This window comes from Sus scrofa, chromosome Y, assembly GCF_054392235.1.
Source record: "Sus scrofa isolate SSC_HxYL_T2T_F1_AM1 chromosome Y, Sscrofa_HxYL_maternal_Yorkshire_Landrace_v2.0, whole genome shotgun sequence".
NCBI lineage: Eukaryota > Metazoa > Chordata > Mammalia > Artiodactyla > Suidae > Sus > Sus scrofa.
Genome location: NC_139402.1, coordinates 25,255,141 through 25,261,939, shown reverse-complemented (window position 1 = coordinate 25,261,939; position 6,799 = coordinate 25,255,141).

The following is a 6,799-nucleotide window of genomic DNA, read 5'->3' as shown; positions in this document are numbered from 1 at the left end:
ACCACAAGGCCATGAAATTAGAAATCAACCATGGGAAAAGCAAAGAGAAAAAACCTACTCCATGGAGACTACACAACATGCTACTAAAAAACCAATGGGTCAATGAGGAAATCAAGAAGGACATTAAAAACTACCTTGAAACAAATGATAATGAAGAAACCACCTCTCCAAATCGATGGGATGCTGCGAAAGCAGTGCTCAGAGGGAAACGTATAGCAATCCAGGCCTTTCTCAAAAAAGAAGAAAGATCCCAAATGGACAACTGAACCCTCCACCTAAACGAATGAGAAAAAGAAGAACAAAGAAGTCCTAAAGTCAGCAGAAGGAAGGAAATTATAAAGATAAAAGAAGAAGTCAATAAAATAGAGACTCAGAAAACAATAGAGAAAAGTAATAAAACCAAGAGCTGGTTCTTTGAAAAGGTGAACACAATGGACAAACCCCTGGCCAGACTCACTCAAAAGAGGAGAGAAAGAACCCACATAACCAAAATTAGAAGTGAAAAAAGAGAAATCACAACGGATACAGCAGAAACACAAAAAACCATAAGAGAACACTATGAACAACTGTATGGCAACAAGTTTGATAATCTGGAAGAAATGGACAATTTTCTAGAATCTTACACCCTGCCAAAACGGAATCAAGCAGAAACAGACCAACTGGACAGAACGATCACTAGAAATGAAATTGAAGAGGTCATAAAATCACTCCCTACAGATAAAAGTCCAGGACCAGATGGCTTCACAGGGGAATTCTATCAAACATATAAAGAGGAATTGGTGCCCATCCTCCTGAAACTCTTTCAAAAGGTGGAAGAAGAAGGAATACTCCCAAAGACATTCGATGAGGCCACCATCACCCTCATTCCAAAACCAGACAGAGATACCACCAAAAAAGAAAACTATCGGCCAGTATCATTGATGAATATAGATGCAAAAATTCTCAACAAAGTCTTAGCCAACCGAATCCAACAACATACCAAAAAAATTATACACCATGACCAGGTTGGGTTCAGCCCAGGTTCACAAGGATAGTTCAACATACGCAAATCAATCAGCATCATACACCACATGAACAAAAAAAGTCAAAAATCATATGATCATCTCAATAGACGCAGAAAAAGCATTTGACAAAGTTCCACATCCATTCATGATCAAGACCCTCGCCAAAGTGGGTATAGAGGGAACACCCCTGAATATCATCAAAGCCATTTATGATAAACCCACAGCAAATATAATCCTCAATGGGGAAAAACAGAAGCCTTCTCACTCAAATCTGGAAAGAGACAGGGATGCCCACTCTCACCACTGCTCTTCAACATCGTTTTGGATGTCCTAGCCACAGCAATTAGACAAACCAAAGAAATCAAAGGCATCCATATAGGAAGAGAAGAGATCAAACTGTCACTGTATGCAAATGACATGATACTATACCTAGAAAACCCTAAGGACTCAACCCCAAAACTCCTTGAACTGATTAATAAATTCAGCAAAGTAGCAGGATATAAGATTAACATTCACAAGTCAGTTGCGTTTCTGTACACCAGCAATGAAAGATTAGAATACAAAAATACGATACCTTTTAAAATTGCACCTCACAAAATCAAATACCTCAGAATACACCTGACCAAGGAGGTAAAGGACCTATATGCCGAGAACTATACAGCTTTAATCAAAGAAATCAAAGAAGATGTAAAGAAATGGAAAGAGAGTCCATGTTCCTGGATTGGGAAAATCAATATTGTGAAAATGGCCATTCTACCCAAAGCCATCTACAGAGTCAATGCAATCCCTATCAAATTACCCAGGACAGTGTTCACAGAACTAGAACAAACAATCCAAACATTTATATGGAACCACAAAAGACCCAGAATCGCCAAAGCAATCCTGAGAGACACAAACCAAGCAGGAGGCATAACGCTCCCAGACTTCAAGAAATATTACAAAGCCACAGTCATCAAAACAGTGTGGTATTGGAAGCAAAACAGACAGACAGACCAATGGAACAGAATAGAGAATCCGGAAAGAAACCCTGACACCTAGGGTCAATTCATCTTGGAAAAGGGAGGCAAGAACATCAAATGGGAAAAAGAAAGTCTATTCAGCAAGCATTGCTGGGAAACCTGGACAGCTGCATGCAAAGCAAGGAAACTAGAACACACCCTCACACCATGCACAAAAAGAAACTCCAAATGGCTGAAAGACTTAAATATACGACAGGACACCATCAAACTCCAAGAAGAAAACATAGGCAAAACACTCTCTGACATCAACATCATGAATATTTTCTCAGGTCGGTCTCCCAAAGCAATAGACATTAGAGCAAAATTAAACCCCTGGGACCTCATCAAACTGAAAAGCTTTTGCACAGCAAAGGAAACCCAAAAGAAAACAATAAGACACCTTAATAAATGGGAGAAAATAGTTTCAAATGATGCAACGGACAAGGGCTTATCTCTAGAATATATAAACAACATATACAACCCAACAGCAAAAAACCAATCAATCAATGGAAAAATGGGCAAAAGACCTGAATAGACATTTCTCCAAAGAAGATATACAGATGGCAACAAACACATGAAAAAATGCTCAACATCACTGATTATAAGAGAAATGCAAATCAAAACTACCATGAGATACCACCTCACACCCGTCAGAATGGCCATCATGCATAAATCCACAAATAAATATTGCTGGAGGGGCTGTGGAGAAAAGGGAACCCTCCTGCATTGCTGGTGGGAATATAAAGTGGTACAGCCACTATGGAGAAGAGTTTGGAGATACCTTAGAAATCTATACATAGAACTTCCATATGACCCCGCAATCCCACTCTTGGGCATCTATCCGGACAAAATTCTACTTAAAAGAGACACATGCACACACATGTTCATTGCAGCACTATTCACAATAGCCAGGACATGGAAACAACCCAAATGTCCTTCGACAGAGGATTGGATTCGGAAGAGTTGGTATGTATACACAATGGAATACTACTCAGCCATAGAAAAGGATGACATAATGCCATTTGAGGCAATATGGATGGAACTAGAGACTCTCATCCTGAGTGAAATGAGCCAGAAAGACAAAGACAAATACCATACGATATCACTTATAACTGGAATCGAATATCCAGAACAAATGATCATCACCTAGAATATAAAAACATGGACTTGGAGAAGACACATGTGGTTGCCTGATGGGAGGGGGAGGGTGTGGGAGGGATCGGGAGCTTGGGTTTCTCAGACACAACTTAGAATATATTTACAAGGAGATCCTGCTGAATAGCATTGAGAAATATGTCTAGATAAGAATATATTTACAAGGAGATCCTGCTGAATAGCATTGAGAAATATGTCTAGATACTCATGTTGCAACAGAAGAAAGGGTGGGGGGAAAATGTAATTGTAATCCATATATGTAAGCATAACATGACTTCCTTGCTGTACAGTAGGAAAATAAAAAAAAAATACACACTCCCCAGAGGCAGAAAATCAAAACAATGGCCGATGGAGGTGGAACAACACACAAGCATCCTTTTCCATGAGGAGGCTTTTCCACTGAAGGAAAGTATGGAATATCTTTTAACCTGATTTCCACCCCATACCATTTGGGAAGATAAAGGTACCATACCAAGGTTTTCAAACCTGTCTTCCAGTATGGAGCAGGGATTGTAATGCACACATTTTGGGAGTCAGGCCAGGAAGGAGAGAAGACTCTGTTACAAGTGTACTGCTTTGTCCCATTTGTGTGCTATCCACCTTAAAGCAAGAAATGTCCTTGGATACCTTATACTGCCATTGACGGTTGCTTGAGACAACAGCTCCTTTACCTCTCTCTCTCCTTCTTTTGATCTACTTAGCTCTAGCTTTCTCCCTCTCCCTTTGCCCCCCTTCAGTTTCTCTTGAATCCTCCTGCTACAAGTTGATCTGTAGTGATAATCGATGAAATATATTAGCCAAGAGAATGGTCCAAGTTATCCCACAGCCTTTTCTCCCTGTCATCCTAGGTCTGAACAAATATAAAATCAGTGGTCCAGAAAGACTTCCTGTGCTGTGTCGAGACACCCCAACTAGGTCATCCTTCCACAACACTTTCCATATACGGCCTTCATATGGGCACGCTGACCATTTCATATGTACTTCGGTTTGTAGGGTCACAAATTGGACCCAGAGAACAACACCCTTGAAACAACGTTCACATGAGTGCTCTCCCAAGAAAGTGCTGATCTGCAGCATTCCCTACCTGGTCCTTGAGGTATTGTGGATTTGCTCGGGTGTGGATCTCTGGACTCGTTCTTAGGCGATATAGAATATGAAGTCTAGGACTCTTCATGTCTCAATGATTGGGCATCCAAACAATGGTCTGAGCATCCTTGGCCAGTGGGCTGGCAAACCATAGCCCAGACTGCAAGATGTCTGTCAACCAAAACCAGTCTCTATGGAATAGACCTCCTCATTCTCTAGCCTCATGACTGTCAGGGACAGAGCCCACTCCCTTCCAGGATGGAACTTTCAATACCCTCGAAATTGCAGGCATCACCACAGGGCTCCTGGAAGATCAGACAATCGACCCACCTTTCCTTCCTTATGATTGTAGACACAACAAACACACTGGTGCTAGCCCCAGGCACCACACTCCCAGTAAGCCCTCCATGAGAGGGAGGGCTTCTTCTTATCCACCTGTGGAAAAGGCACCTGAAATAGACCGCTTACATCTCGGTAGAAATGCCTCTGTTTGGAGGGCTCCCCTGTGGCTTAGGCTATGGAAATATGGATTCAGAAGTGTGGAGCGGAAAATGCCCCATTGGGAATGTCTTCTTCAGTGGTTCCATCCAGGGCCTCACGCTTGGGTGAGAGCATTGGGGCATGGATTCCTTCTTTGTGCCCTGGGATGTCTTGTTTCAAATGCCATGAAGCACGATTCTTTTTCCACATGTAGGAACTCCCTTGAGGTATTCAGCCCACTGATCCCCTTAAGATATCACATGTTCAAACACCAAGCCACTAAAATCCACATTTAACTTGGGAGCCTGATGAGAGTGGTGGCTATGAGTCTACAGATGGAGATAATAGTGTTCATCCAAGAGGACCACCCATCTGATGGATCCTCATTTACTTCAACTTCGACATACCTCCAGAGCAAGTGCTCATGGTGTCTGTCCATCATTGAACTCTCAAGGATTGATGGTGAGACTATCCCACATATGGTCCATCACACACCTCTATTCGCACAGATAGGGTATTTGGGAACAAGGCTCCATGGGCGTAATATCTGTGCCAAGGCCACCTCTGGGACTGCATTTTTCAGAAGGAAGGCTACTCCACACCCTGGGGAACACAATTTTCCCTCTCATGATGGATCTCTGATAACTTCGGTAGCGCCTCATTGTCAAGTGCTTTCTCAGTCACTGCCTCACATGAATACACAGGACAGAATCTCTTTTGGAGAGAAAAGATGTCATTCCAAACACCCAAACAAAATCACCTGGACAATGAAGTCAAGGAACGACTGAGGAAGAACACCCTATGAGCTGCCATTTCAATAGGAAGGGATTTTCCGATTAGGGTAAATAGAGGGTGTCATTTAACTGAACCCACACGTCGTGTCATTTGAGAAGACATGGGCGCCAGGAAGGGAGGAGTGCTTGCAACGGTCATATTTCTAGAGACAGGCCAAGAACGAGAGAAAATCTCATGCAAGTGTCCTTTTATAGCCTTTGTGTCTAATACTCCGCGGAAACACACACAGAGCTTGGGAAGGAAGTTGTGCCCTGGAATGTGGCTTGTATCCAAATCTCTCTCTCTCTCTCTCTCTCTCTCTCTCTCTCTCTCTCTCTCTCTCTCTCTCGCTCGCTCTCTCTCGGCTTCTTCCTCCCTTCACATTCTCTCAATTCCTCCTCATCCAAGGTTATCTGTGCTGGTCCAGGTTGGCATATCTCAGTCAGGGTATCAGTCAAATTCTTTCACCAAAATTTTCCATCAGTCTTCCAATCTCCTATCAAATATGAAAGCATTTTACCGGAAATAACTCCTCTGTTTGTATGGAGATATTCCACCTTGCACAGTGTCCCCCTATCTTACCATTGTCAGCCCTTCACACTGACACCAAACCATCCCATTTGTACGGCGTTCTACATGGTCGCAGATTTGACTCCGAGATCAACATCTTTTCAACCACCTACACATAAGGGACCTAGTGAGAATTCACTTCTCTGCAGCACACCCCACGTGTGGGATCAGGTCTGTGAGGTTGCTGGTGAGGTGGATCTCTCGACTCTTTCTTAGGGGAGTTAGGACACGAAGTCTCTGACTCTCCATGTCTCAGTGAATTGGCATCTAAGAAGGGGTCTGAGCACCCTTCAGCAGGGTCTGAATGACAATGGGACAGAATTCAAGGATTCGGTCCCCTAAAACCAGTCTCCATTTGGGACCATCCTGCTCCTTCTCTAGACCCTCAATTGGCAGGCCAGAGGCCTCTCTCGTCCAAGAGCGAAACCTCAAGCCCTGCCCATGTAGCCCTCACCACCTGGCTCACGGAAGATAAGAAGAGACACTTCTTAAATTCCTGACAATTGCGTACCCCACAAACAAGCTAGCAGTGGGACTAGTCCACCCACTTCAATCCAGCACCCCGTTAGACAGGACTTCTTCTCATCAACCTGTGAAATACCCACCAGACATATTCCAGCTTCATTCTCAGGAAATTTGTTACTGTGGGTAGCTAGTGTGTGATTTCATCTATTGACGTGTATGTTCTGAAACAGGGAATTTTCCTTCCCCCCATTCCAATATTTCCTCAGG